At 38.9% G+C, this 10,263-nt stretch overlaps 1 long non-coding RNA gene across 1 annotated transcript; it reads right to left on the bottom strand.

Annotated features, from left to right (window-relative positions):
• Positions 1–537: 537 nt before the first annotated feature.
• LOC143106560 (uncharacterized) lies at positions 538–5,780 on the bottom strand. Its single transcript, XR_012983699.1, has 4 exons — positions 5,619–5,780; positions 4,461–4,546; positions 3,457–3,558; positions 538–884 (listed from the first exon to the last, which is right to left on the bottom strand). It is a non-coding gene; the product is annotated as an uncharacterized LOC143106560 (long non-coding RNA).
• Positions 5,781–10,263: the final 4,483 nt, after the last annotated feature.

Below are 10,263 nucleotides of genomic sequence, written 5' to 3'. Positions count from 1 at the left end.
GTACACCTGGTAATTTTTTCAGAATTTTTTGAGACCTAAGTGCGTGGGCCCTGGTTGAATTGACATGGAATGACCCTGGCAGAATTTAGGGAGGACAGTTTTTAGATTTGCCTGGTTAAAGTTCCCAGCCACAATGAAAATCCCATCAGGGTACGCAGTCTGTAGTTTACAGATGGTTGTTAGCAGAGTGTTTAGTGCTAGCTTGACATTAGCAGTTGGTGGAATGTAAACAGCCATAATGATAATGGCCGTGAACTCCCGTAGCAGATAAAAGGGATAACAGGCCACTCTTGTATGAGTAGTTTTATCCCACAACACAATGTCACTGGTGTCACACAGATCCATCAGATTTGTTTTCTGTATCTGAATGTAGGCCTAAAGGTGAAGTGCACATTTGTGAACAAATAAACCTTTTGTGTTCAAAGAAGTCTTTAACTTTCCAGTTGCAACATTTTTAGTAAAAATATATTTATTAATACACCTTAGTATTATTATTGTTAATATAAACACACACACTAGAATACTGTTAGACTGCATACTATTAAATGTGCACTGTGCATTACATTTATGTACAGTATTTAATTTTGCCACTTCCATCTAAAGTGACATATCGGCCTACAGTACAGGCATGGTGAAGAATAGGCTTTTGCAATGTGCTTTCCAGGGATTGCTCCCATCACTGTCTTGCTTCAGCATTTGTCTTCCCAGTTCCATCATCTGTCTTATCTGAGCTCCACTGGTTTGGTCTGTTCCTCTCTGCTCTGGGGGGATGTGTCTGGAGGTAGCCTACTGGGTCAGACTTTTCGCCGAAAGACTCGCCGAAATCGAGATCCCAGCCAACCTAGATTAAAGCAAGTCATCCCACAGCACTTCTTCTTTTGGGTCTAATAGCAAACACACACACACACACACAGAGAATGATTAATATCATATTAAACAAACAAAGTTGTGTGCCATGTCAGTCGGCTTGCATTAGATCAGACCTGGCAAGGAAAGTGTGAACATATCAGCTAATGCTCCTGTGGTAAAAATAATGTATTAATCCATAGAGAGGCAAAAAGTAACTCACAGGCAAGCCGACCGTATGGCAGTACAAAGCTTTATTCACGACGCCGGAGACAGGTTACAAACACACAAGCATCCAGGCAAGCATGAGAGCAAGAAGTCTGTCGTAGACAAAGTTTTGGCGAAGATGAGGTGTGGCGTCTGCACCTTGTGTCGCCCGGTGCGTATAGTCTCCAAAAAACGTAATACTCAAGTGAAGAAAGGGGAGATCGCACACAGGGGCTGAGTAGTTCCAACAGTGTATTATGAAAAGCCCGAAAAAACAATTGCAGGCCACATAAATATGAAGGTATATTGGGTGCAAAAGTGGCGAGCACATTTAACTGCAGATTTTGCATGTGCACACTAAAGTCGTAAATGTGTAACAGTAAAGTTGAAGTTGTACATATTTTTTTATATCTTGTTAACACAAAATAGGGGCTACGGGTTCACAAATCCTTTTTACAGGTACACAAATCCTTTTTACAGGTACACAAATCCTATCCTGTGAGTCACAACTTTCAAGAGTCACGCACTCGACACTTTTGCTCCAATCGTTGAAGCGCAGTAGGTGCGAAACACATTTGCACATCCGTGTTTCATAATCTGAGAACATGCACAACATTCGTGCATTTGTAAACCCAAATGTGAACTAATGCATCCGAAGTTGTGAATCTGTGAAATAATTTCTCATTAATAAAATTCTACAGATCGCTTTGATTTTCTTGCACGACTACAAGTCAATTGATACAAGTGCTCGAATCTGCTTCTACGAGTGACGATACTTTTGCTCCTGGCTAGGTGATATAATAGGAGCAAAACGATTTGTATGTGTGCACGTCGAGCGAATCGATCGAGAAACAAGGCGGCCGGATCTGGATCGCGCTCAGACTACCATTGCCTGCTCATAAGGTAAGTAACATGATAATAATATGAAGAACGTTATCTTGTTTGTTGGTTTACATTATCATGACAGCTATGTTTAGCTTAGTTTACCTGCTTGCTAAATCCTCCAGTGCCAGATCAAGCTAGCTATCGCTAGATAAATAACTAGTTTAGAAGTACAGAAATATAACACTGCCCGTCCAAAATCGTTAGGACACACAATCTGACACAATCGTTCTGCAATTTTCGAACAGCTGACTTGTATCTTGCACGAAGACTATTGGATAGTGCAAGGCAAGTTAGCAATTGTTTGCTGTGCAGACATTATGAATAATAAGGTCGTAGAACTTAACACCGCACACCGCAACATTTTTTTCCTCGCTTTGTGCAAAGAAAAACTATAAATCGTGTGTCCTTCACTGATAAGGAAACATGCTGAGGTTACTTACTTTATGAGCAGGCAATGGTAGTCTGAGCGTGATCCAGGATCCAGATCCGGCCGCCTTGTTTTCTCGATCGATTGCTCAACGTGCACACATACAAATCTTTTTGCACCTATTATATCACCTAGCTAGGAGCAAAAGTCACTCGTCACTCGTAGAAGCAGATTCGAGCACTTGTATCAATTGACTTGTAGTCGTGCAAGAAAATCAAAGCGATCTGTAGAATTTTATTAATGAGAAATTATTTCACAGATGCACAACTTCGGATGCATTAGTTCACATTTGGGTTTACAAATGCACGAATGTTGTGCATGTTCTCAGATTATGAAACATGGATGTGCAAATGTGTTTCGCACCTACTGCGCTGCAACGATTGGAGCAAAAGTGTCGAGTGCGTGACTCTTGAAAGTTGTGACTCACAGGATAGGATTTGTGAACCCGTAGTCCCTATTTTGTGTTAACAAGATATAAAAAAATATGTACAACTTCAACTTTACTGTTACACATTTACGACTTTAGTGTGCACATGCAAAATCTGCAGTTAAATGTGCTCGCCACTTTTGCACCCAATATACCTTCATACATAAACAAGGGGTCAACGTTTCGGGTCTAGCCCTTCATCAGTGTTCCTTGTACTATAACAGTGAAGACGAGTGAGGCCAGCTAATTGCCAGCTTCAGTGAAATGCCTCGCTACTGGAGATTTCTCATCTTTTCGTCTAATTGCGCTGTTATGTTCTATGATGCGCGTTTTTATAGGTCTGTTGGTTTTGCCTACATATTGTTTATTGCATGGGCACGTAATCAGATACACTACCCCAGCAGTGTTACATGTGGTGCATTGTTTAATGTTGTAAGTCTTGTGATGGAGCTTGTGAACGAGGTGGTCTTTTTAGTGTTATTTTTACACGCAGCTGGCCCCACTCTTCACTGTTATAGTGCAGGTGAAACCCACACGTAGAGGGGGGGATACTGAAAGAAGACATTTAACAGTTAAAAAGTGTTGTCTAATCTGGAAATTTCCCCACACTCCCTCAAATGTGGAAGTTACTTCAGTGAAGTTTGAGCCACTTCTCCTCACTCACAGTTTTATAAAATTCCTCTGCTGATTTTTCCAGACTCCTGGCCTTGTCCTCAAGGTCCTTGAGATTCTCCCCCCTCTGTTGTATCTTCTTACAGGTTTCCCTCTGCAGTAATTGCACAACATTGAAAATTAGTTTTTCAATAAAAGAGTAATCAATTGCATCACATACCCACAAGCATCATCTTTTGCAGCAGAGTAGAAATTAAAAGCATTAGCATTATAGGGTTTCTTTCTGAAGCCAGTGAGCCAACAACCTAAATTAAAGGTATTGACAAACGATAACGCTTTAGAATAACATGTGCTTATTAGGTATTAACAGTGCATAATAAGCAGTTAACAATGCCTCACTAACAGTTATTTAACTGTTGTTATTCTTTAATAACATTAAGTAACTGTTAACATGCAGCTGTTAACATGCAGTGTTAATAAGCAGCCTCATATATAGAGATAGAAGGTTGGGCTTGTGGAACTATAGGCTATGGTCCTCGCTTTAGATTGGGGGGCTGCAAAATGTACTACAAATAGGTAAGAAAGGTCTTATACGTGAACGAGGTTGTTAACTGTTAACAAATATGCTTGTAAGTAACTTAAAAGGCTGCTTATTAACACTTACAAGCTGCATGTTAACAGTTTCTTAATGTTATTAAAGAATAACAACAGTTAACTAACTGTTAATGAATTGTTAACTGCTTATTATGCACTGTTAATACCTAATAAGCACATGTTATTCTAAAGCGTTACCAAGGTTTTTTAGCAGGCTACATTTAGGTGCTCTAGTTGGCAATGCCCTGATGTGAAAATGTTCATTTCACAGGGCCCAAAACCGAAAAAGTACATAATTTATTTAGGCTGGATAGCTAATGGGAATGACATGCATTTATGTAATATGATCAGTAAGTTATAGTATAGTATAATATAATATCAAAGTCGAATTCGAAGATGATGACAAAAATAAAACCCATCTCAAGAAGTAGCTATTGCTTTGGTTTTAAGTTGCAGTCTCACCATAATGTCCTCAATCTCCTTTATTTCCTCAATCTGATCTTTGAGTGATGGCATTTAGTCTGTTTGGCCAAACCCTTTTGGATGCTCTAGAGAAAAATCAAATATAAATTAAAAAAAAAGTAAATATGATATTTTTTTTCTGTGCTGTATATGAGATGCATAACATTTCATAACTGTATCAAGACAGGTTTCAATGTAATATAATGGTAAGATGATTTCATGTAACATGTTGCTATTTCTCTTTCCTTTCACTGATTCTAGCCACTACAAACTACTTGCAAATTTAGCCCAGACAATATTACCCAACAATAGGTAAAGTTCTGGATGCGGCTCAGCCAATCAGGATACAGCCACCTGGTTTATTTGACAACAGTATAGTAAACTTGTCAGATGTTAATAAGACTGAAGAATGTTTACCAACGCTGCAGCTAATACACAAAGATACAAGATCAGAAGAGAAGAAAACAATCATCTAGTTAGATGAATAAGTTACTGCTATAGACCTTCTACACTGAAGGAGTCTGACACAAGTCAGAGTATTGACACAGACTAAGACGATTTACAGAAAATCTTTTTTTTTTTTTTACTGTTGATGGTTAATGGTGAGCCACCCCCTGATCAGACCAAATCATTCTTCACCCACACTGTGCCTTCCCCATCTATGGAGGTAGGATAAACGACAGAAGACAACTCATCCTGTCCTAAAAAAATCCTCAAGCCCATCCCCCCTTGGCTTTGACTTGACTTTTCCCATACCACTTTTCCAACTCCTCCTACTTCAACAGGACAGAGCCCATCCTGAGTTTAAGGAGATGGACTGAGAATAACTGAGAATGTTCCTAACCATGTTGTTACTAAATGTACTATTTTGATATGTCTGAAACACATGTGCATTGTAATTTAGATATTCAGAAGATAGATAAGAAGGTGCACAGGTAGCCTAGGTCTTTCAATCATACTAGAATATTTTATATTTATGGCCATCTATTGAATTGTACATTTTGTTATTTATTTATTTAGCCTAGTTAGTTACTTTATGAATTTACGATGTGTACTAATTTCATTGCCTATTAATACAATTAACATGTGTATATCTATTGAAATATAGAAAAGTTGCCTACTAGTACAACACCCAAGTTTCAAGAGTCATTAACCTACCTCCAGTAGCCAAATTTGGTAATATTCTATTTTTCTGGTCCAGACGTCTTCTTCATGTAAATGCTCCCACTATCTCCTTATTGTGGACTACAGTGAAGTCTAGTCTCTTTTAATGGACAAAAGTCAATAAGCAACATCTGCCTGTGTCGTATCAGTGAAATATAAAATTCAATTCTTTAACAAACAAAACAAAAAAAACATTGTTTTGTTTCACTTTCAAGATGACACTTGATTCCAAAAAGGGAAAATACCCACCATTGCATTATCTTGTAATGTTAGTGCTCCACTGGAAAGTAAACCAGAGTCATTTAGGGAAAGTGGAAAGAGTAAAATATAGTTGCATTTCAAATAGTGGGAAGGTTACCCTTATCAGTCTCTTGATTCCCTTAATAATGCACACAGGTTTTGAAATTAATTACATCACATTTTTAAAGTCTGAAAAGTCAGTGTTTAATGCAGTTTTGGTTGTACAGGTTTTAAGGTTTTGTTTTAACCTTCTTAACCTTCTAACACTGTTCCGGTCAAAAATGACCGATTTACACATTCCCTGTACCATAAATATGGCATTTTTCATCAGATTGCCACAAGATCTTATGGTATCCTTCACAAAAGGCTTTTGAACACATAGAATTTATTGTGACTACTTTCTTTGAATTTTGAGTGATTTATTTAACTTAGAAACACTTTTTTTGTTCACAGTCAAAAATGACCGCCATAGGAAATGACTGGGAAAGAGTATAATTTTCATCCAGGAGATAAAAGACATCTCCTTACACACACTCCTACAAATTACCACATATGTTCCCACACACATGCATGCATGCACCCACAGAAGCACACACACACACACACACAAACAGACACACATAAAGTACACACACATGTACACCCACTTACAGACACACAAACACACACTCAGTACATGTTGTCAGTTCATGTTGTCATGTTGCCACTTGTGCGTGTGAACCACCAATGTTCGCACACATACTGTATGCATTCATGCACATACAGAAACACACCCACCCACACGCACACAAACAGACACACACACACACACACACATGTAAACACACACACACACACACACACACAGTTCATGTTGTCAGTTCATGTTGCCACTTGTGCATGTGAACCACCAATGTTCACACACACATGCATTCACGCACACACAGAAACACACACAGCCCCCACACACACACAAACAGAGACATACACACACATGTACACACACACACACACATGTACACACACACACACACACACACACACACACACACACACACACACATACAGTACAGTTCATGTTGTCAGTTCATGTTGTCATGTTGCCACATGTGCATGTGAACCACCACCAATGTTTGCACAGACATGCATTTACACACACACAGAACCACTCACACCCACACACACACAAACAGACACACACACACACACACACACACACACACACACACACACACACACACACACACACACACACACATTTACACCCACTCTCTCTCTCTCTCACACTCACACACACACAAACACACACACACACACACACACACACATCATGTCGTCAGTTCATGTTGTCGTGTTGCCACTTGTGCATGTGAACCACCAGTGAGTGTTCGCACACATTACGTAACGCACAGAAACACACACACCCATACACACAAACACACATGTTGTAGATGTTAATGTTCTGATAAGGTTCTGTTAAATGTTCGATTAAATAATACTTTTTGTCATGGTATTGGTATTTAAGAGCAGTTAAAACTGTCAAAAACTTTATAATAGGGAACATATTCTGCATTACAAAGACTTAATTAAGAGTTATTTGTACACTATTAGCACTTGTGGTTTTGCGTCTAGTTCCATATGAATAGTCCATCTTTGATAAGTAGTATTAGGGGTGAATAACTGTTCTTGTGGTACTACCACTTTACAAGCCCCATGCTGAGCAATGCATATTTATTTTCCTCATGACATGAGGAAGAACTAGAAAACACAGTGACAACCAGAGATGTTAAAACCAGAGGGCAATCAAACCTGGTAAGTTAACTCCTAATGGGGGTTAACTCAGGTAAGTGGTAAACCTCCTGATAGAAGAGTATGGCTTACTTTTTATAGTAAAGCACCACCATAGGTTCATCCTAAACCTGATGAAGGCCATGGAAGGAAACATGTTGGCAAGACTTTATCTGTTCTATTATGAACTGGCCCACTAATAAAGCTTTTTATACAAAGAGTATTTTTGCACCACCATAGCTCTCTCAGTTTTGGAGGTTTACCACTTTTTCTGAGTGAACTCACCTATAAACCTTTGCAACTAAAGCACATACTTGGAATAGCCAGATCATACTCCATAAGCGTTACTTACAGAATCCCAAGGCCAAGCCTGACAAACAAACAAACAAACAAAGGTGAGGACAACATATAGAAAAAGAGTAAGATGAAGGTCTGTCAGACATATTAAAACCCTATGAACAGGTTAACTGCTCACTTCATCTCCAAAAATGGCAAGGGGACTCAGAAAGTCTGTGCTTCACATATGCAAATTACATGTCGGACTTCATGATGAGAAAATCATTTTATAAACTGATCTGGATCTCTGATAAGGAAAAGCAAAATATTATGGTGAAAGTCTGAAGTTTAGTTTGAAGATAATGGAATACCCCATCAGCTGAGATTTGCCTAAAAATGGCTCTAGACTGCCACCCCCTGGCAATATCATGCACTGATATCCTAAAGTGTTCGATTCTTATACATGTGTGTAAGATACAGACGACTGACCATGGGTTATCGTCAGCGTTCACAAACAGTGATCTTTGTCTATAGTCTACCTGTAGCTCTCTCGTGCCAGGCCCTGCCTTGCTCCAGGTCAAAGGTGACTCACTCCAGGAGTGTTTCGAAAGAAACTTGAGGATGCTCCCGAGGTCAACAATATCAGAGACCTCTGGTCATGCATACTGTAATCATTCTTTCACTTCCTAGAGTATCTAAGATATTTAATATCCTCTCTTTTGCACTCTCTGTCTTGCACAGGCACACACACACTTCACTCGGTTTAGTAGTCACTGTTCCAAATTTGCCGTTGTACAACAGATGTAGAATGTTTGACAAGTCCAGTGGGTCACAGTCTGGACTGAATACTGTAAGCAGCATGGTCGTTCCACTGCTGATTTAGTGTGTGTGTGACTGATTCTCTGTGGGTAACAGAGTTAACAGACCCACAATATCTGGCATGTGTTGCAACAACAACTCAGCAAGTCCTCCCAGGCTCTTCAGGTGCCTCATTAAATATAAGGACGCAGTAAAATGCATGATATAGTGTAACTAAACTGAGATTCATCTCTGGGGAAAGGGAAACATGTAAATATCTTAACCCTCCTGTTGTCTCCGATTTGACAATTCTTTTCTCTCAAAAAATATTGTGAATTGACTTTGACTATGAGGCTCCATGACTTTGTTAATACAGGGCATATGAACACATAAAACAAATTTTGATCATTTTCATAACAATTTAGGTGTATTTCCATTCAAAAATGACCGGCCATTAGAAATTAAAGGCACATGCCCATTGATCAGATGGACTGTATCTCTGCTTCTGTACTTTATCACACACACACACACACACACACACACACTCAATCTCTTCGCTTCTATGCCAGACCCCATGGAACCTTTCCTTCCCCAATAGAATTTTCCCCTTTCTGACTTGCATGCGCTCAATGAGGCTTGGCGGCCATAAATAGCAAATGGACGTTCAAACTGGTAATATCTAATAGAACTTAAGTTGATACTAAGTTGTATCACAAAATTAGATGATATATGTTACTATGGATTTAGAACAAGTTATAATGCACCGGTCATTTTTTACTGGGAACACAAAACTAGCAAACATAAAATGAACAGAACAAACAGGATAAAATAAACAAATGACGTGAAATCATTATAGACTTCACTTTAGACTGTTTAGACAGTTGGGTTCAGACTGTTGGGTTTCACTTCTGTTTAATAGGCTATTTATATATTCACCACTGTTAACAAATCATTATGGGCCTACCGCCTACAACACTTTACTCCCCATGTTTTCTCCCAGCACATAAAAAGTTGTTCTGTCAAAATAAACTTACACACACAACTATGCCTGAAGTAATTCTGAATGCACAACAGAAATACATAATTTGAAAGGGGGAAAGAAAACAAATCAGGTTAAAAAGTAAAGCAGATAGTTTCCCTAAATAATGGTGGTTGTAGCCTATCTTACTTAAACTATAATTTTCTGACCTTTGGCTTTGACCTATAGACTAGCAACTCCTTATTGTAAGGCGGGCACACAGCAAATATTATAGAGGAAATTAAAACATTGTATACAAAATATAGGTTTGACAGACTAATTTAACCTTTTTACACAGAAAAAGATAACCAAAAGATGTGAGTTCCGGTCAAAACAAATTCATACAATGGATAGCCTATATTGGTTCAAAAGCAACTGTTCAAAAGTTAGTTTAAGGCTAGTCCGACCAGAGCGCGTACTGTGGCCGGTCTTCACATAATTTGCAGTTATTTGCAACACCCGGTCGGTGGCAGTGTTGAGCTGACTGGCAGAGTCTCGGCATTGGTCAGACAGCAAGACGCATTTTGTAGCAGTAGAACG

Source organism: Alosa pseudoharengus, unplaced genomic scaffold, assembly GCF_046254945.1.
Source record: "Alosa pseudoharengus isolate Yale_2024_CS ecotype anadromous, Long Island Sound unplaced genomic scaffold, YU_APseudo_1.1 YU_APseudo_1.1_scf_6, whole genome shotgun sequence".
In the NCBI taxonomy this organism is placed as follows: Eukaryota; Metazoa; Chordata; class Actinopteri; order Clupeiformes; family Clupeidae; genus Alosa; species Alosa pseudoharengus.
The sequence above is the reverse complement of the archived record's forward strand: the minus strand, read 5'-3'. Positions and strand labels throughout refer to the sequence as shown.